This window comes from Pteropus medius, unplaced genomic scaffold, assembly GCF_902729225.1.
Source record: "Pteropus medius unplaced genomic scaffold, Ma_sr-lr_union100, whole genome shotgun sequence".
Lineage (NCBI taxonomy): Eukaryota > Metazoa > Chordata > Mammalia > Chiroptera > Pteropodidae > Pteropus > Pteropus medius.
The window spans coordinates 27,902,033-27,928,775 of record NW_024355205.1 but is presented as its reverse complement, the minus strand read 5'-3'; the positions used below and the strand labels follow the sequence as shown (position 1 = coordinate 27,928,775).

Below are 26,743 nucleotides of genomic sequence, written 5' to 3'. Positions count from 1 at the left end.
AAATTTGCATTGCTTTATACTTCTAAATTTGTGGTAATTTATTATGGTAGAAAAATGAATATTGCTGGCTTGAAATTGATAACCCAACCCCCAGCTCTTCATTTTCTCTTCAAGTACACTGTTTTTGGGCTTACACCATCTAAATCAGTTGACCAAATAACAAGATAGGAGGTCAATGGGTGACATGTTGCTTTTTTATTTATTTCATGAAAAGTCCATTGGAGCCTACTTCTAAGTCTTTGAGATCAGCAATGAGTAAGGTAGGAAGGCAGCTTCTCAAGAGAAACATTCTAAAAATCTTTTCTTTTGGTGGATAAAGGGAAAAGGAATAGTGAAGGAGAGTTTTAAAAATTACTTAAATCAATGAAATAATTTATTGTATTAAGATGTGTACATGTAAATTTTAGTTTACAGAAGAGAATGGGTCCCGAGACATGTTAAAAAAATATTCTCGTTAATTTTTATAGGCTTGGTCCAATACTATGACAATGATAGGGAAACATCGAGGTGAAACAAGAATAAAAAAGAAAAACAAACATTTATGAAGCTGCTCGGAGAGAGCAGAGCAGTTCTGTCTCTTCAACCTTATGCAATTTTGTTGACTTAGGGCCAGAGGTGCCTAGAGGAAAGACCAGAATGTACGAATGATAGCAGCAGTGAAAAGAGAATGAGGCAGTTACTCTGGATGTAAAATTGAAGCGCCAGAGCAGTTCGAAGCCAGCCAGGAAGTTTGCCAAACTATGAAAACATCAGCGTTTGCTGCCTTTACATGCTCCCCTGATATGAGGGACCAGGACGGCCTGAGTTATGCTTACATTCAGCGTTTATCTTTTAAAACTTTTTATACTTTGTCACTGATTTTTTTTTAAAATAAATCATTTAGTTATATGATTGGCTTTAAGTTTCTGAAGAATAATTTTACTACATCTGAATGCCAACAGTTTTCCTGAGAGAGGACAAGAATTTGACTTTAGTTAGACAACCATTCCCCACTGTGTCCATTTGAGGCCTACCTGAATTTCATAAGCCCAGTGGAAAGGGAATAGTTATTTGCCAAAACCTCCTAGAACATGCTGAACATCACGGTAAAAAGAACATAACATCTAGTAAAATTGCTAAGCAAGGAGTTTAGAGCTACCACCCTAATCACTTGCGTCCTAACCAGATGGTGTCCCAAATCCAATATAAATTCCTATCGGGAGACAAGGAAAGCAAACCTTTAACCAGCTGCACATTTTATTTGCAGTCTCAGGGCACTCAGAAAATGCCTCATGAGTGTAAGGTGGTTTAATTACAAGAGCTATGAATTTGGAGAGCCGAAACGGAACCAGAATGGGAAGGAAAAGAGTTTTCTATGTGGTCTGAATCATACTCCCCAACGAGAAGGTCAGCATTTTTAACTAGTCCTGGACTTCTTCTAACTAGTCTAGGAAGATTCAATTAATTTGGTTAATTTCCAAGACACAAGAAGCTTCCATGAACTTGATCTCCCACTTGATGTTTGTACATCGAGGGTTTTATTTCTTCTGTCTCTCAAAGTCTGAAATAATACTTTAGACAGTATTTTAACTATAAGGTGACATTGGCAGACACTGTTTCATATGCAGACAATATCAATTGTCATTAACTATGATCAAGTAAGCTGCAAACCCATGAACACGGAGTAAAATGCTGGAACTCTGACCTAGGAGAATAATGTCTAAAATATCAAGAGAAAGATGGAAAAAATGTAACACCTCATTAAATAAAATGTTATTACACTGTGACTTTTTTTTCCCCTGTAACTAACTCTGAATCAGAGCATCCAATAAATTTTACCCAGGGTTAAGGTACTATAAAAACCGTGTTCTTTCCTGTACCAGAGGATGCTGATAAAATGTAGAGAATGGGGAGCATAAGAAGTCAAGTGTAGTGGGAGCTGCCACAGGGACATGTTGCCTTTAGTTTGCACCCATGAAGAGAGCACTGGAACAAGAGTCAGGAGGCCTGAGTTTTGGTCTTTCTTCATCTTCAACTAACAAATGAGCAAGGTACAGTCATCCCCCTTACTCACTCGGGATAGATTCCAAGACCCCCAGTGGATGTCTGAAACCATGGATAGTACTGAACTGTATTACTATGATTTTCTCTAGACAAACACATCTATGATAAAGTTTAATTTAAAAATTAAACACAGTAAGAGATTAACATCAATAGCTAATAATAAAGTAGAACAATTATAACAATATATTGTATAAAAGGTTATGTGAATGTGCTTGCTCTCTCTCTCTTTCAAAAAACCTTACTATACTGTACTCAGCTTTTCACTTAAAGGAAGTACTTTAAGGCTTCTGTTTGTCATATCCCAATTGCCAGCATCACCACAATTGTGCTTTGGGGCCATTAGTAAGTAAAATAGGGTCATTTGAACACAAGCACTGCGATACCACGACAGTCAATTTGATAACCAAGGCCTCCTAAGTGACTAATGGGTGGGGAGTGTCTGTAGTGTGGAGATGCTGGGCAAAGGGGTGACCTGCATCCCAGGAAGGATGGAGCAGGATGGCGTGAGATTTAATTACGCTACTTAGAACGGCATGCAATTTAAAACTTATGAATTGTTTATTTCTGGAATTTTTCATTTAATATATTTGGACCACAGTTGCCTGTGAGTAACTAAAACCATAAAAAGTGAACCGTGGATAAGGGGTGGGGGAGGTTACTGTATTTCATAATTCCTTACGTGAGTTTCTTCTGTATCGTAGTGTTAATAACACCTACGATGAGCATCATGATAAAGACTATATTAGAAAAAGAAGCAGATCATCGGTATGGTACCTGACACACTGACACTTTATGAGATGGGGTTTATCCTTTCCTGAGCTTTAATCTAGAAAAGTAGGAAAGTGATGTTTATTTTCCTTTTTCTAGTTTTCAGTTAAAGTTGGCATACAGTATTATATGAGTTTTAGGTGTATAGCACAATAGTTAGACATTTACATAACTTATGAAGAGATTCCTCCAATAAGACTGGTACCCACCCGGCACCATTCATAGATGTTACGATATTATTGACTATATTTCCTAAGTTATACTTTACATCTCTGACACAATTTTGTAGCTGTCAATTTGTATGTCTTAATCCTGTCACCATTTTTTCCCTTTCTTAAGCCAGAGATTCTTCAAGGCTGTCCTCCCCACTTTTGTTTATTTACTTATTTATTTAATTTTTGGAGAAAGATAAGTACAACCAATACTTCAATGCTCATTGATTGTGATAAGAACAATTGTCACAGAGGTATAGTTGTAAGAACAGTCAGGAGTGGGGAGTGAAAAAGGTCAGGGAAAGCCACACAGTGGAGGGTGACACTGGTTCCCCGGTGGGAGAAGACGGGAAAGGGGTCACCACTTGGAAAGGGAAAAAAGAATGCAGGCCCCTGAATGGCAACCTTTTTCTCCTTGATGTTTTGCTGACTCGCCGTTTTAGTGGCCGGGAGCTGTTGGCACAACTTCTTTCTCACCTAAAGGATCAGTTGCTGGTTTATTTAGCATTTAGATGTTTTGGGAAAAAGAAAATTGATATAAGCCTATTAAATTGTATTGAATAAATCTACGTTTTATGGAAAACATGCTTACTATTTTAGGGATTTAACCGTAAAACTCTATAGAATTAATTTGAGCAAGGATCCTTGGCACACGAACCAAGTGTTTACAGCTCCTGTTTCACCGGGCATAACAAACCCTATCTGAGCCATCTGTCTCTGCACGGTGTTAGTGATCTCAGACTTGAAAAGGGGATGGACATGTTTGTGCTTGAAAACTTTTTCCTTAAGTACGTTTCATAAAGAACTTACATGCCTGCTTTCTACTCTCCATCCTTTTATCGATTATATATTATTGGAAAACAAATTTCTCTTAAATTTGATAAGACCCGAAACAGGACTAAAGCTCAGTTTATACAATTTTACTTTTACCTTTCTCAAACCTCAAAATTTCAGTGGCACATAAAAAGAAATCTTTGTCTTTTTTTATTTTTGTTTGGCCCGTATTAATGCTCCTGAAAAATACTCAAACTCAGCAGACTGACCAGCTGTAAATTATGGCTCAGTTTGCTACTTTCAGAATATTTCTTGGACAATTGCAGTGTATTTTTTTTTTCATGATGTGGTTATAGAGTCATCTACAGTATTTACTCAGCCATCATAATCTGTTTTTGTTTTACTGTGTTTTAGGATTCTCTGTGGTAAACATCCAATGATTTTGACTTCCTAAGTTTCAGCTTTGGGAAACTGTTTTTAAAAAAACATTTCTAGCAGCAGAGTAAGCCTACTTCTTGTATGTATACTTTCCCGAGTTCAGTTTATCAGGATGCTGTCGATTCACTCTTCCATTTAGGTAGCGAACACTTCATAGCATAATTATGTCACCGATCCTGACATAGCTGTGTGTTTTTTAGCATCAGTTTATTACAACTATATGATATGTCATCTGGTTCTAGTTATTTGCTTCTTCAGTTACAGTATTAGTGAATATTCTACCTAAAATAAATTTTATGTGTATAGTATGTGAACATTATAGTAAAAATAATATACAGTATGTATAGTATAATAATATACAGTGTAACTAATAAGAAGAATTATTTCCTGGGGCTCGGAGGGAGAGGAGTGATATAAATCTTAAATATTAAAGCTACAATGAAATTGATATAGCTTTCAAATTATATATTCACTTAAGTTCCTTTTTTTCTCCTCAAACACATCTGTTTAGGCCAAATCATGGTACAGTAAAACGACCCTAAAATCTCAGAGTCTTACAGCAATGAAGATGTATTTTTCACTTGCATAACATATTAGATGTGGCTTGGTTACAGCTCAGCTCCACGTTTTCTTTCCTCTGAAAGAGCAGAGAGCATAGATCAGTGGTAGAATCACTCTTTTTGACACTTACAGGTTTGTTCGAAAGTGGCTCATGTCATTTCCACTCACATTTCATCAGCCATGGCAAGTCACATGGCTAAGGCCGATGTTGATGGGGTGAGTAGTGAGGAGGGGACCAGTAAGGATAAAGCAAGCAGAAAGGAACTAGTATGGAGGAGCAGCAGGTTATTTGAAAAATAATTCCATGTACTCTCTCTCTATATGTATAGAGAGACACATAAACAAAAAGGGAGATGGCAAAGTAATGAGAATATTTTCCCTTAAGATAATTTTATCTGGATTTTAAATTTCTGAATAACAGATATCTCTTTGACAGTTTGTTCAGCTTTTCCAACATTGTTCAATAGCCTGTGAACACTACCTGAATATTATCGACCCTTTGACGGTGCTTTGAAATTCAGAAATGGCTAGTACTCATCTGTCGTCAATCATGTAATTTACTTTGATGTACTTATAGCCCTTGTGACATTTGGTATCTGCCAGTTAGCCTTTAACTTTCCACGTGGTCCACCAAAGTGAATAGAATCGATTATATACTATTTTATTAAAAAGGGAATTTTAACTAAAAGCTATAATTTAAATTTTCTTCTGTGGTTCGTGAGGTAATACTGAAGGCCATTCCAAAAGATGAATCCCAACAATATTTTGAATGGATTGTATGGATTAAAATGGTTGTATGGATTAAAATATGTGCATAATATAAAGAGTGAAAACTTTAGAGGTGAAAAACTCACTGAGATGTTTACATTTTGGTTGTTTTTCTAAAGAGTACAGTAAAGCCACGGGATAATGTAAATTCTGGCAAGTTTTGGCTTTGGGTTCTCATTCTTCACTCAAGGATGTGGGGTTTGGTTGGGGTAGGCATTCAAGTTTGAGCACATATTTTATTTAAAAGATTGGTCTATTTCTGACATATCTAATAAGTAAAAATATTTTTGTTCAAGTTTATTAGAAGATAGACTGGAAAGAACTGGTTTTCATTAACTTCAAAATAGTTCAACTATTAGCTTTTGTGAGCTTGCAATTTTTGGATTCTATTTACAGCTTTTGGTTTGTTTCTTGTATTAGTTATATTTTCTTTTTCTTTCTTTCTTTTTTTTTTTTTTAAAGAAAAATTTAAGTCACTCGAGGAGATGAAAACAAACAAGGCTTTATAATCCTGGCATGCCCCCTGTAATACTAGGCATTATAATTATAATATCAATAAAAACTAAGATATATGAATTATTTATAATGTGCTCAGCATTATTTTAAGCAATTACTCACTTTAACTTATTTAAAGCTACGAGGTAATCAATTTATATTATTTCCAGTTTATAAATGAGAAAATTGAGTCAAAGAGTGGTTAAGAAGCGTGTTCTAACAGTGCACGGCTAGTATGTAGTTGAGCTCATTTGGATCCAGAGTGCACGCTTTTGCTAAAACCACATACGCTGCCACATATATGTCTTTTAGTTCATTATTTATTCATTTAGAAACATATATTAAAGACTAACTATATGTTAGGCAGTATCTTGGGCACAAGAAATATAAAAAATTACAGTATTGGCCTTCATTCCTGACACAGCCTAGCTAGGAGGAGAAAGTTAAATGAATTTTTCCTATGTCTATTCTCGAAGAAGTAGAAGTTTCTCAGAGAACCAGGAATAAATAGATGTCTTAGCAGCGAGGAAAACATGAAAAGAAATAGAGAAACAAGATCAAAGATTTGGGAAATGCAAGCATAACTGCATTCTGGAGTGTGTCAAGCCAAGTGGAAAGAGAGGGAGCAGGAAGGCGAGGCAGAGGCCAGATGATGGCTGGTTTTGTATCAGGCTAAGGATTTAAGACTTTAGCTAGAAATGGTGGAGGGAGCCTTCGGAGAATTTTATGTAAAAGAGCTTGTAATGTCGATGACTTCTTACTGCTATCATAAAAGATTTCCTGTGCTTCCCATTTGTAGTTTTTTCTCACAGTACTTAGAGTATTCAAAGAGAATGTGCATGCTAGTTAAATGGGATAGTAGCACGTAGACTTACAAGACATTTCTGTGAATTAAGTCAGAGCAAATTCTGTATGTCAGACAGACTACAAGCAAGGCAAGGACGTACATTAACCATTAAATAAATGGAAAGAAAGAAAATGAACTGCAGAACGTACCTAGTATAAATGTTATGTGCTTGAGGAATGAATTTGAGAAATTATTGGCCAGGCCAATGATTACAAAGAGGCACCGCTTCTTTGAAAATCTACTTTTTGAAGTGCTGTTGTAGTTATGGCATAATAGCTGAGCAGATATACTTGGTAATGATTCAATGCTTTGTTTACACCTTCCACTATCTCTAGATTTGTAGCTAAATCTTTAAGTGGGCACATTTCCTGAAAATATATTGAAAAATAATTCTCTTTTTGATTGTATGAATAGAGAAGTGAAAAATTCATGTTGAATTTTAATTCAGCTAAACACTGGTTAAAAAAAGGACAAAATTAGAGTTTTTCCTCATTCTTACTTACAGTGTATAAAACATGATTAATGGGCATCTTTGATGACTGAGATTGCAAACATGTAACTGCCATGCTCAAGGCAAGTTACATTATGTGAATCAGCTAGACTGAGGAGGGCTTGCTGTGTTTAACACGATAAAGGAGGCATGCTTTTCTGCACGTTCTGCCAATTCAAAATGATGTGATTTCCAAAAGATAAAAATGTATTTATCCTTGGCAGGCCGTGGCATGCCTAATGAGTATCATTTTAACATTACTGCTGCAGCAATGGAAATGTTGAAGGAGAATTGTAGATTTTGGTTAAGAAATACATGTAAAATCTACAAAATTCCTCATTCCTTTGGGGGCTTACAGTATCTGATATTTGGCAGAATTTTTTAACCTTTAGTTGATCTGGCTCAAAAGTAAGTCTTTGTTAGGTTAAAAATGTTACCAGTCCTATTAGCCAAGTCTCTATCGCTATGATAACATTAGCTTTAATTATTTGCCATGCTTGCTAAAATTTGGACAGATGTTGATGTGCTTCTACATCTCAGACCCCTTACAAATGCCACCTTCTTTTCCTGGTTCCTTCCACCTTCTCATTTGTATAGATCTGTATAAAAACAACACATTTATTAAATGAATTATGTTATTGTTCATGCATGCGGATTTTTCCAAAAATATAATTTACTGCTATAAAATTTCCCCCTCTTTAAAGTGTACATTTCAGTGTTTTTTAGCATTTGCAAAAAATTGTGCAGTTGTGACAACTATCTAATTCCAGAACATTGTCATCACCCCAGAAAGTTACCCAGTTACCTATTAGCAGTCACTCCCCATCGCTCTTTCTCCCCGGCCCCTGGCAACCACTAATCAATCTACTTTTGCCTCTGCGGGTTTGCCTCTTCTGGACATTTCACATACAAATAGAAGCATACAAAATATGGCCTTTTATGACCTAGCATAATGTTTTCAAAGTTCATTTTGTTGTAGTCTGTATCACTATTATTTTTTTATTGTAGAGTAATATTCCATCATACAGATATACCATATTTTGTTTATTCATTTATTAGTTGATGAATATTTAGGTTGTTAGAACTCGTTTTTGAATTATGCTACCATAAACATTTGTGTACAAGTTTTTGTGTGGAACATGATATACATTTAAATATATTTTATTAAAATTAAAAATATTAACATTAAAAATTTTTTTAAAAGAATTACTACAACATTAAGATATTTAAAAAACATAACAACTATTAACATTTTGGTTTATCTTGTTTTAGACTTTTCCACTTACTAATACTTTCATTTTTAAAAAGCACATTTTGTATCCAAATATGCATACTGTTCTATATTCTATTATTTTAACTTTATTTTTGCTATATCAAAGTATATATGGTATATATTTCTAAGACAGGATTTTTAATAATTGTGTATATATTATTTTTATTTTAAATGTTTCTGTACATTAAAATTATAATACATTGCTTTATTTTTCATTTTATTCCCTTTCTTCCCCTCACTAGTAGCAAGCAAGTACCTGGAATAGTAGTCTTTCAATAAATGTTTGCTGAAATGGCTTTATGACATATATAGGGTCACAGAATTTCAGATTTGAAAAGAGTCTTAAGGGTCTGTGAATAACATGAGTGATACTGTATTTTAGTTAAAAGTGGGTTTAGCCAATGACTTTAATTTTGGCTCTTAAACTTCGATATTTAACCAGTATACTATATTCTTTGAATAAACCATTTGGGAAGATTGACAAAAAGACTAATAGGAAATTAGTTTCTAAGTTAAATCATGAGCAATACTTGACAACTTTCTGAATTCCTATACAATAAAATTTGAAATTTGTAAGAAGTCAGTAAATGATTTTTCAACCAGTTTAAAACTTCATTCATGAAAATACATATTATTTTCCAAAATTACAAAATGTTCACCAAAGTCATTAAAAGTGCCTCAGCTATCTCCAGTGTTGTCTTGTCAGATAGTCATAGGTTGTTTCAAAAGAGTGAAATGTATTTGTTTTGCATGTTGCATTCAAACCTCATTTTCTAACATCACTGTTGACACTAAATCTGCTGTTGAATCACAGTAACACCACCGACTGTATGATGCCAAGTTGAGTGTGTTCCAACTTTTAAAAATATCATCAATCCTAGCACCTGATTATGGTGTTGAAATACTGTTTTCATTATAGGAATCCAGATCTTCTTGGCGAAACTGCTGTTTCCAAGTTCTGGGTCAGGATATACACAAAATTAGCTCAGAGCAACTTGTTAGTCAAATTTCAAGGATTCCCTCAGAGACCACCAGGGCCAGAGACTATCAGGAGCCAAACTAAAGAGGCCAACTCACTGGCCAAAGTTGGGACAATTTGAACTTTTATAAGGTGAACCCCATCAAATATATTTAAATCCTTAAATTCATCATTAAAAATTAATTGGTCATTTTTGGAAGATGTTTATTATCTTCAAAACGGACTTTTTTTTTTAACAGGAAAATAACCAAGCATTTATGGTACCTTCCCCATATGAACTGTCCCATTGGGTAACATAGTAGATGAGAAGCTAGTCTTAATAAAAAATAGCATTTCAATGAATAAATAAAAAGAACTGATAGAATTATAATATCACCATTTTGCAATACACATGAACTACAGATCTAGGCATTAAGCTGCTAATGCCTAGAAAAGCAGATCCGATATGCCTCCTGATGAAAGCATACACCACCACCTGGAGTCTTGCCAAAGGGATCAAATCTGAAATTGCTCAAGGGTCTGGACCCAGCTGCCATTTTGCAGGAAGTAGAGGGAAGAGAAACTTGGTGAACTGCCCTGTGGGTATGCAGTCCACAAAATCCAGGTTGAGGGAAACTGCACATTAAATATCCTGTGTTCTTCCACAGGTACAGTGAAGAGAGAAGGGAATGGAGAGAGGCACTGGAGATTGAAAGTGACTTTATATATATGTTGATTTATTTTTTAAAAGTGGGTAAGACTAAACTGTATGAATTGCCTGGGGCTTATTGTGTTAACGATAAGACTGTAAAAGGCAAAAAGGGGATTACTGTAAAGGCAAGACAGTGGTTTGTGGGGAGAGAGATGGTTCTGTTTGGGATGGGCCACATGGAGGGACGCCTGGGTGCCTGGCAAAGCTTGTTTTCTTGATTCAAGTGAGGGTTTCAAGGGTGTTGTATTAGTTTTCTATTGTGGCTGTTAACAGATTACCAAAAAAATTAGTGGCTGAAAACAACAAAATTTACTATCTCACAGTTCAGTAGGTCAAAAGGCCAGGTGAGCTTGACTGGAGTGTCTGTTATGGGTCTCACAAGGCCGAAATCAAGTTCTCATTCAGCTGGGCTGTTATCTGGAGGCTCTGGGCTCATTCAGGTTTTTGGGCAGAATTCAGTGCCTTGTGGCCACAGGGCTGAGGATCCTGTTTTCTTGCTGGCTGTTAGCCAGAGCCGATCTCAGCTCCTCAAGCTTACCCATATTTAGTTTACATTGTCCCCCGACCTTCCAACAGCAAGAATGGGTTAAGCCCTTTTTATGCTATGAATCACTCTGTTTTTTCCTTCCTCTGCAACTCTTTCAGCTTTTTTTTTTTCCCTATTTTTAAGGGCTTATTTAAAGAAGATAAATGAGGTCAAATATAGGATGACAGAAGGAGACTGGACTTCAGGTGATGAGCACATAACAGAATATACAGGTATCATATTATAAAGTTGTACAACTCTCTTATCACAATACATTTAATTTAAAAAAGAAAAATTTTCTTACCTTGATAAATCAGGATAAGCTCCCTCTTTTAAGGTCAGCTGGTGATTAAACTTAATTACATCTTCAAAGTCCCTTCACAGCATTACCTAGATTGGCGGTTGATTGAATAACCAGGGGACCAGAATGCCAGGAGGATGTTTTTAGAATTCTGCCTGCCGCAGGTATTTTTGCCATTTTATGTATTTGTATTTTATTTTACAAATATAAAGACCACAAAATTATTGAGACATGCAAACTGGTGCCTTCTTATATTATTTGAAAGATTCTTATTAAAGATGCTTACTTTTCTTTAGGAAAAAAAAAGTGATTTATTTTCTTAGCTAAAGTATTTTGTACTTTCACCTTGTCTAAAGATGGCAAAAAATGTAGATATAAAAAAGTAAGTTCTGGATTTGGCTGCTTTTATTACTGTAAGTAACTCTAAAATATTTGCAATAAAAAGTTATGTCAATAAAATTTACAATTCGTATAGAGTTATTGAACATAGCTTTAAAGGTGCAGTCTTTTGGGGGGGTTCTGGGTTCACAGGGTATGGCTGCTGGTATCTATTTTGGTGATAGCTTTTATAAGACCAGATACTCCTTTGGTTTTCCTGCCATTTCAGAGCTACTTTTGGGTATAATTGTCATTACATTTTTTTTTCTAACTTAATTGATAGTATATCAAAATTGATCTGTACTGGAGTGGGCAAATTTTTCCTGTAAAAATACCAGATAGTAAATATTTTCAGTTTTGTAGGCCATATCGTCTCTATTGCAAATATTCAACTCTGTCGTTGTAGCCCAAAAGAACATAGACAATACAGAAATTAATGGGCCTGGCCGAATTTGGCCCATCGGCCACAATTTGCAGACCCCTGACCTACACATTTAAATATTTCTTCTCTTATTGTGGTTTCAATATTTTACTAATGATATATTTTCATTGCATTCACTTATATAAGCATATTATACAAAAAATAACCAAAGTAAAGACAGGCACAAAAATTTATATTTCCCTTAGTTATAGCGTAAAGATTTCAGTGTTTGAACCAATTTTTCAAGTGTGTATACTGCACATATCTGAATTCTTCTCTGAGCTCTGATAACAAAGCTAAGTATATTTCTGTATCGATTACTCATTCATTTATTCATTCAACAAATATTTATCGATCACCTAATATGTGCCAGGCACTATTCTAGATCCTGGAGATAAGCAGTTAAGCAAAGTCCCTGCTGTCACCATGCACGCACTCAACTTGCTGCTGATGTCAAGAATCCAGGATTTAAGAAGCATTTTCTAGTAGTTTCTCCCTGACCTGCAACAGAGTAGCATATGAATATGAATGTTAATTCACTTTTGATGTTAGATTTAAATATTGTTTGCCTATGTTTTCTTATAAATTGACTGTGTAATTACTGTTGAAAAAAATCGAAGAGTCTATGTTATATGTTCACCACAGTTCATTTCAGATTTACATTGAAGTTTGTTAGGAGTCAGCTTCATCTTGCAAAATTTTACTGTGTAAAACTCACTGAAGACCTGGGCAATGTACTGTCATTCTTTGTCTTCAAGTTTTACTGTGTGAATTTGAGAGATGTTGCTTTTCTTGACCATGCTGTGATTGAAATCAATCCTAGCTGAGCAATTAGCTGGTAATAATTGAACATTTTGACATTTTAATTTGAGCCTCATTAATTCATCATAGCCATCAACACATATTCTTTGAAATGGCATTTTTAATCAGTGATGCAGATTCATTCTTGGCTTTTAGGGAATTTATTCTTGCCTGGAGAAAAGAAAAAGTTAGATAAAAAGACCCCAAGACTTATAATAACCCTATAATTAAAATAAAAAATCAGACTTTAACCAGAGCTTACAATAAGCACAAGTATTAGGCGTTCACTTCTATTGCATAACCGATAGTTAGATGCTGTGATGAGAGCATCCCCATCCTTAAGCCTCTTCTGGCATCTAACTGAATGTATTACATGTGTCTTGCAATCATGTCCTTCCTCACGTACTTTTTCGTGAATTGACATGCATAAGCCTAAATTAAAAAAAAAAGTTGAACTACAACTTACCTCTTCAATCACATGTTTACAATATAGTATTTATATATCACTTACAGATATGGTTAGAGAAACTATATTCGAAGATCTGAATAAAAACAAGTTATTCTGGTAGCACTAGTTTCTACTCTGTTCAGTTTTGGTAGGTGCTTGCATGCACATAGTGTTTTCTTTTCTTAAAAACATTGCAAATAGTTGAACTATATAAAAATATGAATCATAGGTTTGTAGAATTCCTGGAGCACCTCCATAAAACCCCAAGATTCTGTAGAACAAATCCGAGAAATTTGATCTAAGTCAATCCCTTTATCTTCTGAATGAGGAAAATGAGGCCCGGAGAGAAGGCATGTTCAACATGGCCGCCCTAGAATCGGACCCAAGGGCCTAAGCCCTGGTGCAGTGCATTCTCCATCGCTGCCTACTTTGTGTTCAACAGGCATTACAATTCCTGTAATTTACTTTAGAGTACTTACAGCCATTTGATATTTCGTAAGCACAGTTAGCTGGTCAGACATGATGCTGGCCAGACAGCATCGTCCAGTGGTGGCGTCAGTGTCATGTGAGAGCAGGCCCACTGGAGAAGCAGCTGGTACAGGCCTTTCTATTCTATATCCTTTTGATTAACTGTGGATGTTTTATGAATTAGCATATTGATTGCAAATTTGGGTTTTCAGTGTTGAATGCTGCGTTTGTTCATTAGCATGAGAGATGTTAGAAATAGACTCTAGCTCTCACAGATGAAATTGGACATATTTTGGACATATGGATTGGCTAGCACTCTTTTATGGATAGGGTACAAGAGGCCTATACTGGTCTTTTTAGGATTGACACTCATGCTGTGAGCCCCTGATTGGTTCTCAGTCAAGAAATTGGCTCAGGAAGCCTTCTGATTGCATGGTGGCCTCTATGCACAGAAAGCAGGCTCAGAAATCTTGCCAAGTCTATTTCAGGTGAACTTTTCATACCACTGAAAAGGGCTTTATCCACTGTGTACAGCAAGTCGTATAAACTTCTTGCTGATAAGTATTTGCCAATAAGTGTCTGACTGTGTGTGGGAATTTGGACTGAGGTTTGTTTCCATTCAGATCTCATAGCCAGGCTGTGGGAGAGTAGCACACTCCCCATGTCTCAGCATTCTTTGGGGGCTACTGAAAAGAATGTGACCATGCATGACCAAACTGGCTGAGGTACGTGTGCAACTCCAGGCGGTATCTCATTTTGAGAATTAGTGGAGTCTTAAGTCTCCTGCTCCATTAATATAGTTCTTCCTTCTCCCCTTTACCACAGCCTTTTGTTAAATGTACCAAAAAGAGGAGTTGCTGCTCTGGCTCTTTGTGACTTCCTGGGAAGTGATTGATTTGTTGTTCTTCAGCTTCCTTCCCTTGCTGGCACTACTGCTTTTGGAGTACAAAAGGTCATGATCACTCAGGCCCCCAGCATCATTCTTTGTAAAATAGAGTCCCAGTGCCAAATCCACAGGTAGTCAGTCTTTGGGGCAGGGCAGGGACGTTGAGTATTTGACCTGGGCTCTTGGAGCTCAGGGAAGTTAGTGGTTGACCAGGGTTATGGGCTGAACTGTGTTTCCACAAAATTTACATGTTGAAGTCCTAACCCTTCGTACCTCAGAATATGACTGTATTTGGAGATAGGGTCTTTGAAAGAGTCATTAAGTTAAAATGAGTTCAGTTAAGGTGAGCCTTCAAGTAATATGACTGGTTTCTTCGTTAATTGAGGAGATTAGGACACAGACAATTACAGAGGGAAGACCATGTGCAGACACCGGTAGAAGACAAGCCAAGGAGAGAGGCCTCAGAAGGAACCAACCCTATCAGCACCTTGATCGATCACAGACTTCCAGCTTCCAGAATTATGAGACAATAAATTTGTATTGTTTAAGTTCTCTTCGATGCACCCCACCCCCCTCTTCCTGCCCACCAGTCTGTGGTCCTTTGTTATGGAAGCCCTAGCAAACTAATACATCAGGCCAGTTTGTTTCAGATTCTAACTTCTTGGTTTCTCCCCTTCATCTATTGCTGCAGCTTTGGCCCAGACTCTGAAGATTCACACACTGGAATTGGAGTTCAGCGTGAAAGGTGCCTTATAACATTCTGTTCGTGTTGGAGTGAGTTCCAGGAGGCAGTGTAGTGCGCAGATGGCCCTGCAGGAGGAGTTGGCTTCAGAACGGAGTGAACTTCAGACTTGCAAATGAGAAACTTCCAGCAGCAGCTCCAGGCCCTGCTGGGAAGAGCTAACAGAGATGTAACATTCTGGATTGTTTTTAGTCTCTTCTCTGCAGGTGAGGAAAACTCTCTTTCTCCTCCAAGTTAAAAACACATGCTCCAATACCACAAGAGCTGAGTTCTCAACTTTCTGTTCTCAGTCTTTAAGAATGGACCGGATGGAACCTTTCCCAGCTCCCAGCTAGGTTATCCATCCCTGAAAATCAGCTCTACCAGTTGGAACGCAAGCTGTAGATAAACCCCAAACTGATCCCAAGATTAGGAGGAGAAAAGTACACCGATCTCCTTTAAAATACATCATCAATCTTTATAGTCTTAAAATCATGTCCAGAGGGAGGTTGAGATGTATCATGTCTGTCTCTATCTTATAATATTTGTGTTCAACTTGCCTTCTGTCCATGTCAGTGATGGATACCCTGTCCCCACCACTTACAGTCCTGTTGGCAGTCACTGTGGATATTCAATGCACTTAAAAACAGTTAAATAAATAGTTTTCCAAAAGAAGGGCCCTGGGGTGGGTTGAATCAGACTGTGGTCTGCCTGACATAATTGGTGCTTCTACCAGTTGGGACCTATCTTTTGGGATTTAACATTTTGAGATTGATGCATTTTTCATTTGGAACTTCACGTTTAAAGAAATACATTGTTTGTAGCAGTAAAAGGTTACTATTTAACTTTCATGAACCATGTCTATAAAACTGGAGTAACTCTACCTGTCCACCTTCTTACATGTGTGATAGACACAGAGGAACAAGCCAGTTGTTTTAAAGCACTTGGTATTTGAACAAAAATCACACACAGAGTCTAAGCTTCCTATAATTTATCAGTGCATTCTAGCTCCTAGGCCCTGTGTCATTAATGAATCATTCAGTTACTGAGTTCTAACAAAGAATTCTTATGTGCTAGAATAGAGATGAAAAAGAACTAAAAAAATGCACATGGATGAAGAAGAGGCTAGGCTATGGAGCAAGCCTCTCATTTATCTCCAGAGGGATCAGATGGCCTCACTGAGGCAATTATTGTTCTCCTAGTCACTGAATGAGTTAGGGTCCTGCACATCTGAGGTCCCTGACTAGGGCTGTGATTCAAGTTATCTAAGTGGTTGAGTCTAATGAATGTTTTCAAGTCTTGAAAGACATTAGTGATGATAATGCAAGGGACATGTTAGTATTTTCATACTTTTTTTCACTTATCTAGTGTTTTCAAGTCATACGATTGGTTTGCATCTGAGCTAAATGAGACAGGACTGCTGCTGAGGGTGCCCATGCATCTTAAGTTTATTTTTGGAGTGAACAGGTGGATATAAACCCATTTCCAATAATGCAAGAGAAACAGTGTCCAACAAATTTCTGATTGGAGAAAATAGTTTTGAAGAATGTGACTGAAACACCTAGACAATATTTTAAAAAATATTTTTTATCATGTGGAAGAAGGAATTAGAAAGCCAGGGTCAACTAGTTATAAAGGAAGTAGTTTTGTTTGCTCAGTTGAATCAGGAAATGTAAGATTAAGGGAATGGTTGGGATTTAGCTCACATCTGTGAGGAAAGTTTTGGGTTTTTAATTTTTTTTTTTTTTAAATTAAAACAAACGGAGAAATGAGAAGAGAGAGCAGGAGACAAGGAGAGAGAAAAGGCAGGACATTTGAGTGCCTTGAGAGATACGGGTGCCCTGGACAGTCAATTCATGTGACTCCACTTTACATCACCCTTTTAAAAATATTTGCCATATATTTATTTTAGAGGAGGGGCTGGGAACCATGTGGGGAATAGCAGAGAAGGAAGGCTATATCGTGGCAGGGCCCACTCTCACCTCTGTTGTTAGGGGATTCAGCTCTGGCCCCAAACTTAGATGTCTTCCTTTACCAAGTAAGAGTCTTGCACACCCCTTGGGAGTGTCACTGAACAAATACATATGTTCAATGCTAGGACTCACCTAGAGAGTTCGCTCGGCCGCAGATGACTTAACAAAATTCTCATAAACACACGCAGTCTTCTTGTTTTCTCCATCTTCTTAAATTTCCAGTGGAAATTTAGTACCCTAGTGACATATATGTCACATCCCTCATAGATTGGTGTGTGGGGCAGCTGATGTGAGTGAGGCAGAGGGAAGAAGAGAGCTAGAGGGAGAGATTTTTGTGGAAGGCAAGACTCAACAAAAAGAAGTTCCAAATGACTTAAAGATTGTTTTACCAAGTGAAAGGGAGCTAGAGAAACGTTTAGAGCGTAACAGGAATGAGAATGGTAACAATTTGAGCTTATGCCTCTATCTTGGGAGTTGACTTTGCAGGCGGGACTACTCTCTATTGTTTATGCTCTGCTGTTTGAAAAACAACGTGCACTTTAAAAAACGTATACAACTATTCATGGGATCGACGGACCTAGGATCGTGATAGTCCACTGTAGAAGGACTAAATCACCTGAGCAATTTTTTGCTTGACAGTGAAATGATAGAAGAGACTGTATGTTGGCTTAAAGATTTTGCAAAATTAAATTATATGTATTGGTACTATGGCAGAATGTACATGTGACATTAAAACCAACATTTCCAAAGAGTCGAAATGATTTGGAGAATTATGTTTACCTTTGTGGACGTGAATGTAAAAAAGCCAAGTGTCCAGTGACTAAGGTCATAAATGAGATTTATGAAATGATGAGACCCTCGGCATTGCTGTACCAGACTCAGCCTCCGGGGAAATAGCGGTAAACATTCTGAGTCTTCTGAGGAAGTAATGAACAGTAAGCAATCTGCCTTCCACACTGACTGCCAGTCATCTAGCTTGTATTCATCATCACAACCTTCTAGGCTGGGAAATAACTTCATCTAATCCCATAAATTGTTGATCTTATACAGAATGAAGATAGAGATGGTCTTTCTTTACCTCCAGTCCTGGATATCTATAGGGGACTTTTCCTTTTTTAGTAACCAGAGAAAGAGTTTGCCTGAAAAGGGAGGAAGGCTGGTAGCATTAACCTGAAACCTTCCTTTCATAATGAGGGTGCATTTTTTTGCCACGAGTTTTCACAGAAGATCTATCTGGACCTTTACTCTACCTTTCTCCAGACTTCTAGTTCCCTCCCTCCACTGCTTGTTTTCTTTTCTTCCCAAGATGTCATTAATGGTTCCCACATTTCGTAGGGCCCCTCAAAGGACAAAGATGAAGCACAGGAGAAATATGTGAATTGCTGGAAAGACCCGTAGTGGCTGTAGGCTCTGAGGCCTGAGTCCCCCCGTGAAGGCACATTCTTGCTCTATACAATGCAGCTCTCTCGTCCACAGCGAGGTGCTTCTATTCGCCTAAAAGCCCAGCATGCAGCTCAGACACAAACCACAACCTGTCATGTCACTAACAGCACAGATCTCGCATGACATTTCCTGGACTCACTAGCTTAGTAGAAAGATCACTGCCATGCAGTGTCAGCCTCCAGGAGTCTTACGATGATAGAGGCTGTCTACATTTGAGAAATTTTCATGAGTAAGTTTTATGGAATCGAGAGAAATCTTATTCTTAAGACCTCAAGACAGTAGACAGCAGTGAGAAAGGAAAATACACTCAGGAGGTTTAAAAGATGATAATATGCTTGGTTGGTGGGAGAATAAATGCTGCTTTAGGTTTTATTTCGTTTTAACAAAATAAAAGTAAGAATTCTTTTTAATCACATGGGGCAGAGTCGTTTGCATCAGACCCTTTGCACATTTAGACAGCAGGCTATTTCTCAAGACTATAAATTCTGTATTCAGTTTAAGAAAGTGTATTTTTGATTGAGGTTAACACAGTATTTAAGTTAATGGAAAACATGCTTCCATTGCAGAGTATTTCCACCAGAATTGCTGGATTCTGTACAAAAATCTGTTTCTATTTTGAAAAAAAAAAAGTGGTACTGACCTAAATATTCCTCTTTTCTTTTATTTCACTCATCTACATTTATCTGCTTTCTTCCTCAGGTATAGACAAATAAACGACATAGTATGAATTCAGATGAGAACATTTCCTAGTGGTATATATCTTTAATGTTTCAGAAAAATTAAAAAATATTTTGCTTAAAATCTGAGCTGCATGTCATTGTAGGAAGTGTGAGTTTCCATTGCTGCTACCCAAACAATATTGGAATCAGGAAGAGAGAATCAGAGTGTCTTAGAAATGTGACTCTTAAACCTTGTGTGAATTAGCAGTTTCTGAGTAACAAACCACCCCAGTAATTATTGGATCAAAATTGCAATCATTTTTTCTTGCACACATATCATTTTCAGGTAGAAGTTGGTTAATCTAGTTGATCCTGGTTAGGCAGCTCTGTTTCATGTTGGTTCCAGCTAGGTTTGATTTCTTGCTTGTGCTTACATCTCTCAATGAGTATTAATTCTGAGGCAGGCAGCAGCTACTGGGGGACACTCTTCTCAAGGTGAAATTCGGGTGGGCAGGCAAGAACATGGCTTAAACTTGGAGCTGGCCACACTGTTACCTCCACCCATTTATTGTTGACTAAAGTGGGTCACACAACTAAGTCCAGCATCGACGAGGTGGGAAAATTTTGTAGGAGGAACTGCAAAGTCATGTGGCAAGGGCATGGAAACACAAAGAGAAGAGCTGCAGCTGGTAATCCATCAGAAACCCCAATCTGTTCTTTTTCCTGCAGGCAGGAATGTTATTGTGTTAGCCTCCCTTCTCCACTGGGGAGGCAGGACATTAGGGGGAGGCAACTGCTCACAGTAGTGACTTGCTCTGATCTCTAGGTATAACTTTTCCAGTGATTCTCAAACTTTGGTGTTTGATAGGATTATTGGTGAGATTAGTGCCAATACAGATCCTGAGTCCTATTTTCAAATTTATTAAATCAGAATCACTTGGGGAGGGCCAAGTCATTTATATTAACAAGCTCCTCCGGTGGTGTTGATGTACTTTGACATTTGACTCACATCCCTAGATGTGAGATGAATTGAAGTAGTTAGCCTGGGTCTTAAACTTGATGAGACCTTGGCAGTTTGGCATTGTGATAGGTTGCATTATTGTTTGGCAAATAACACACACACACACACACACTTCTTTTATAGGAGGTGTTTATTTCTTTGTTCCAAAGTTTTTGGATCTGGTTATGATATTGATTTTGGCCAATGGAAAGTGAGCAGATATGACATACCTCCTGTTCAAGTAAGATTTTAACTTCGTTTATGTCATTAGGTTTCTCTGTGTTCCTCTTGCCCTCTGCCATGAGAAGAACTTATCCCAGGTAGCTACAGGGGCATCAGCCTGTGAGGGATGTTTTATGTCCCAGAATGAGAGAATGAACCAGATACACAGCCTGGAACATAGTTATTGCAGCTGCTTCACAAACTCATGAGTAAGAAATTCGTTTTACTCATTATTAACCAATGAGAGTTTGGATTGTTTGTTATATAGCATTATTGCAGCAAAAGCTGACCAATACAGCCTATAACTAAACAAGACAAATAGCAAACTGGGACAAAAATGAGGCTCTGAAATCCTTTTTGTGTACTCCTCACAGATTTCTACATGACTTTTAATGACTTATTTGAGGTATCTTTAGTGTTTATTTTGACTTCACCTACAGGAAGATGCTGGAGAAGGGGAAAATCAGCTTACAAAGAAATTTAGTCAGTGCCTACAACACCCTCAGGATTGGTCTTGATTCTGAATTTTCCCCCTTAGAGCCTGTTTTTTCCAGATAGAGTAGGAGTTTTTGCTTTTTCGGTGTTTGGTCAATCAGCAAAATAACTAGTACTACATATTAGTACATACGAGGTGCCATCCTAAATACTTTCCATGTATCACATTAATTCTCCCAACAACTCTCTGTGGTAGACACTATTAGTATCCACACTTCAGGGACAAAGTCACACACAAGCCACACAGCTAGGAAGTCATAGCACGGGGAGGTCTAACTTCAGAAACTATTCTCTTGACATTGTTGTTGCCTCTTGAACAACTTTCACATTTTGTTCCTTTTATGTAAAACAACAGACAGACTCCTCCTAGAAAAGCAACTTTCCCAGTTTTCTCTGAAAACAGGAGGATTCCAGATCTCTGTGGTAAGATGTGTGTACAACCACCCTCGAGAGTGACTGACAGTCTGTTGCCACGTTTGTTGCTTTAGTCCCTCTATATCTCTCTCCCCATCATTTTGGTCTAGAATACTTCTTTTTCCACTTTCTAATTCCCTCATCAGAGAAACAGAAATTATGGTTTTTCGTTTCATTTTGACCCAGAAACCTGAAGGCAGATGATACAATTTCTAGCAAACACTTCATTAGAATAAAAATCCAACCAAAGAACACATCTTTACATCTTCTATGAGTTCATTGCAATGAGATGCAGCTTGCATAGGGTAAGGTTGAAATTTAAAAACTGTGTAAAATAATAGCATATATCATTTCAGGACCTACTCTGAGGCATTTTACATATATCAGCTTTACTTCTAATAATAATCTCGTGGAGAAACTATGATTACCTTCTTTTATGGGCAAGGAGATTGAATCTTAACAAAATCACACACCTGCGTGATGGAGAAACAGTTCAGCTAGATTTTCATGATTCCAAATTCTCTTGTCCTGGTCTCCCACACCTCATCACTGCTCTTGCTTTGAGGAAAAGATTGTTAAAAACCCTCAAATTACTGCACAAAATGAGTTTTTTCCTATATTTATTCATATAACATAAAAATCTCTGAAATAGATTTAGCTCTCCATCTCTTTCCTGCAACGTAAGTGCAACTGACTCAGAATGAAATAAATCTAGTCTCTCCTGAGTGCACACTATTGTGAGATGAATTGTTAAAGAGGACTGACACTTGGCAAGAGAGATGGCATTTCGAAAAAGAAGCCGCTAAGCTATTTACTATCCGATTTTTTTTGCTCTAACCTGGGCAAATACATTCTAAATCTATGAGACTCTACCCTCTGCTGCTTTTAATGGATAAGTAGAGGACAGATTGTCAACTGTTTCCTTTTACTATTTCATGTGTCTACTCAACATGGTGTAAAACAGTATTTGACCTATAATTTTTTCTCTAAGTCTAATTACCTATCACACTAAGCCATTGTAAGAAGGCAATATTCTGAAAAGAGAATCCTTTTTTATTTGCACATCAAATTCTCCAAAGACCTATATCAGCAACCTCAGCAACTTGTATTAAGAACACAATAAAGCCATGCTACCCTGAACAAGCCCAATCCCATCTGATCTCGGAAGCTAAGCAGGGTCGGGCCTGGTTAGTACTTAGATGGGAGACCACTTAGGTGTAAAAAATAAAAAAAATAAGGGATTGTAAGCTGACAAGGTCCTTGCAATCTGTGAGGTCAACCAAGGGTTGCCTTGTCTAAAATAAACAATAAAAATTTATTGCTTTACAGAATCTTGAAATTGTACTCTGAAGGGAATATAACAGTTAAACACAAAGTGCATTTTGTAATTTTCTTACTAAAGTCATACATTTTTCCTAAATATTAAAAAAAAAATAAACGGGAGGCAGATTAAGAAGAAATTGGTTTCCAATCTGTTTCCTTTCAAAACTCAGACAAATGGGAACTAATGCGAAGGTCCAGGGACACTAGAGAATGACATGGATATATTAGATAGGGTTTTGCAGTGAGTTAGGACAATTAGGATATAATATAAAGAGAAAAAAGATTTATTATAAGGACTTGAATCACTTGATTATGGAGGCTGGCAAATCCAAAATTCATAGGGGGGGCCAGGAGGAGGATGGTAACCCAGGACAACTGATGTTCCATTTTGAGTCCGAAGGCAGTAGAATTAGGAAGAGCTTATGTCTCAGATGAAGTCAAAAGACATTCTGCTGGAGAAATTCTTATTCAGGGGGTGGGGCAAACCAATCTTTTGTTCTATTCAGGCTTTTGACTGATTGAATGAATCGCACCCAAATTATAGAGGACCATTGCTTTACTCAAAGTCCACTGATTTAAATTTTAATCTCATTGAAAACACCCTCAAAGAAACAACAAGCATAATGTCTGGCCAAATATCGGCTACCCCATGGCCCAGCCAAGTGGACACATGAAATTAATTATGTCAGTGGATGTAAAGAGAATCCAGCCATCCAGCAGTGGTGTCCAGGTAGGCGGAGGCATCACATGTTCAATCAAAGTAGGCCATAGAGGATCACTAGTGAACTTAGAAAATCAGAAAATTCTTATAATAAACACCTGCTAAGCATTGAAGGGCTGTTCTCAGAAGTTGTGACATAAAGTCAACCATTTCTTATAGCAACCAAACTGCAACTGAAATACAATTCTAAAACATAAGTTACTACTCCAAGAGATAGGAAAGCCATGAAAAGAAGTTGAAGCAGAATGCATTTATATCAGGTATAGCAGACCCTAACTGATATGATTAAAAAATTAGATAACGATATAACTCAAAACGAGTTTCATGGTCTCCATTTCCAAACCTTTAATCTTGGAGCCCACAACAATGTGGCATTCAGGTTCATGGGAAAAATTGCCCTATTCCAGATTTTACTTTCTTTTTATTCTCTTGGTTTAAGAAATCTCAGTAAACTGAGAAGACATATTAAAAAATTACTGCAAGAGGTAACTAACACAATTTTTTTGAGATGATTACTTCTTCAATGGGCGAACATCTTTCAAGCTTCAGAAAAATTTACAATCGAGCATAGAAATGTTTCATAGAGCCAAACCTATAGTATCAATAATTCATTACTCGAGAATACTCTGTTACATTGTTATTATAAGTGTTTATAATAGCTAAGAGAATTTGGTCTATATATCAGTCAGGATAGGCTTGGTTAGACCATGATAACAAATAATTATAGAGACTTAGAAGTTCGTTCTTGCTCCTACTGTAAGTTTCTCAGGACTGGCAGGAAAATATGCTTTTTTTAAAAAAAATTAATATTATTTTTTCCAGATTTATTGAGATGTAATTGACATATAACAGTGTGTAAGTTTAAGATTTACAAAGTGATCATTCGATACATGTATATATTATATAATGATTACTATACTAAGGTTAGTTAACACTTCCATCACCTTTTTTTTTTTTGGTGAGAACATTTAAGATTTACTCTCGTAGCAACTTTCAAGTATGTAATACAGTATAGTCACCATGCTGCACATTAGATCCCCAGAACTTATCTACCTTATAAATGGAAATCTGTACGCTTTGGCTAACATCTCCCCATTTACCCAAACTCCCAACCCCTTGCAACCACCATTCTATTGTCTATAAGTTCAGCTTTCTAAGATTCCAGAAATAAGAGAACACACATATGAGAGAGAACACACAGTATTTGTCTTTTTCTAACTAATTTCACTTAGCATAATGCCCTCAAGGTCCATCCATGTTGTTGCAAAAAGCAGGATAGAAAAATATGCTTCATACTGCCCTCATCAGGGACAGACTGAAGAAAGCACTGCTATCTGGAGCGTCGCTGTTACATCTTTCTGGGGTCAGAGAACATAGCACTGGCTCTTAAAGTTTTCTGACTAGGAAGTGACCCGTGTGGCTTTTGCTCGTATTTATTGGTCAAAACAAGTCACATGGCCAGGCCTAACTTCAGTGAACAGGGAAGCAAATTTTTACCATGAATCTGGAAGGAAAAAATGCAGATTATTGGTTATTAGCCTTAATGCCTACAGTTAGCCATTATATAACATTAGATGAGAATTCCAATGTAAAATGTATGGTCTGCATAATCAGTTTAGACTTATGATTTTAAGTTCAAAGATTGAAGTTTATGAATAATATTAAAAATTTAAGAGAACTTGGCATCCATTATGCCTATGTTTATTATGTACAGAATTACTTAAACACTTGGAAAGTTTCTTTTTATTTAAATTGGACAATGAAGTACCCAAATAACTAAATAACTAAGTTTGTAAATGTGCTTATTAATTAACATAACTTTTTAAAAAAATGACCATTAATAATTTTTGGTGTTATTAGTAAGCTTTGTATGTCGAATTAAAAAGGTTAAGAAGGAACTAGGTTTATGAATTTATTACTCTAATAAATAAATACTATTTTTTAAAACTAAAGTAAACTTTTGAACAGAAGCTTACTTTGATACCCTTTTTGGGTATCAAAATCTCACATGTAATACTATTATCATCTAAAGGCCTACTTTTTTTTCCTTTTTCAGCATTTCAACTTGTGAAATGATTATCATTAAAGACTTAAGCATGAAGACATGTGACAGATGTTGAGCATAATCCAGGGAGCCCTAAAGATGCAGTCTGGTAGGTTTCTAACAGAGTGATTATCTTTCTCTTTACCTTACATAAATAATTTTTTAAAGATTTTCAAGCCTTTAATAATTTATTTTTTAAATTACAGTTGGTATGTGATATTATACTAGTTTCAGGTGTACAACATAGTGATTAGACATTTACATTACTTACAAACATAGTTATTCCAATATTATTGACTATATTCCTTATGCTACACTTTACATTTCTATAACTATTTTATAACTACAAATTTGTACTTCTCAATCCCTTCCTCTCTTTCACACACTCCAACCCCACTCCCAACTGGCAACCTTTAAAATGTTCTCTGCATCTATGAATTTGTTTCTTTTTTTAAAAAATTTTTTTCTTTAAATTCCATATGTAAGTGAAATTACGTGGCATTTGTCTTTGTCTGACTTACTGCACTCAGCACAGTACCCTCTAGTTCCATCCATGTTGTTGCAGATGTCAAGAATTTATTCTTTTTTTTTTTGCTAAGTAATATTCCACTGTGTATATATACAACCTCTTCTCTCTACATTCATCCACCGATGGACACCAAGGTTGCTTCCATATCTTGGCTATTGTAAATAATGCTGCAGTAAACGTATCTCTTTGAAGTAGTATTTTGTGTTTCTTCATATAAATTCCTTCTTTGTCTCTTGTTATGGCCTTTGTTTTCAAGTCTATTTTGTCTGGTATAAGTATTGCTATCCCAGCTTTTTGTTTGTTTGTTTCCATTTTCATGAAGCATCTTTTTCCATCCCTTTACTTTCAGTCTATGTGTGTCTTTCAATCTGAAGTGAGTCTCTTATAGACAGCATATGTAAGGTCTTGTTTTCTTATCCATTCGGCTGCACTTTCTTTCGATTGGGGCATTTAATTCCTTTACATTTAAAGTAATTTTGGATAGATCTGTAGTTATTGCCATCTTATTATTTATATTTTTGATCTTTTTTTTTCTTTTTTTTCCTCTTAAAGGAGTCCCTACAACATTTCCTGTAATGCTGACTTGGCAATGAAGAGTTCATTTAGCCTTTTCTTGTCTGGGAAGCTCTTT

At 36.7% G+C, this 26,743-nt stretch overlaps 1 long non-coding RNA gene across 1 annotated transcript in view; it reads left to right on the top strand.

Moving 5' to 3' along the window:
- The first annotated feature begins 249 nt into the window (after nucleotides 1–249).
- LOC120598711 (uncharacterized) overlaps nucleotides 250–26,743 on the top strand; it is a 153,633-nt gene continuing 127,139 nt past the window's right edge. Inside the window, exons 1-6 of the long non-coding RNA XR_005651717.1 lie at nucleotides 250–260; nucleotides 3,284–3,285; nucleotides 10,296–10,381; nucleotides 11,010–11,098; nucleotides 15,260–15,516; nucleotides 25,596–25,692. This is a non-coding gene — a long non-coding RNA (uncharacterized LOC120598711). The remainder of the gene's footprint in view (nucleotides 261–3,283; nucleotides 3,286–10,295; nucleotides 10,382–11,009; nucleotides 11,099–15,259; nucleotides 15,517–25,595; nucleotides 25,693–26,743) is intronic.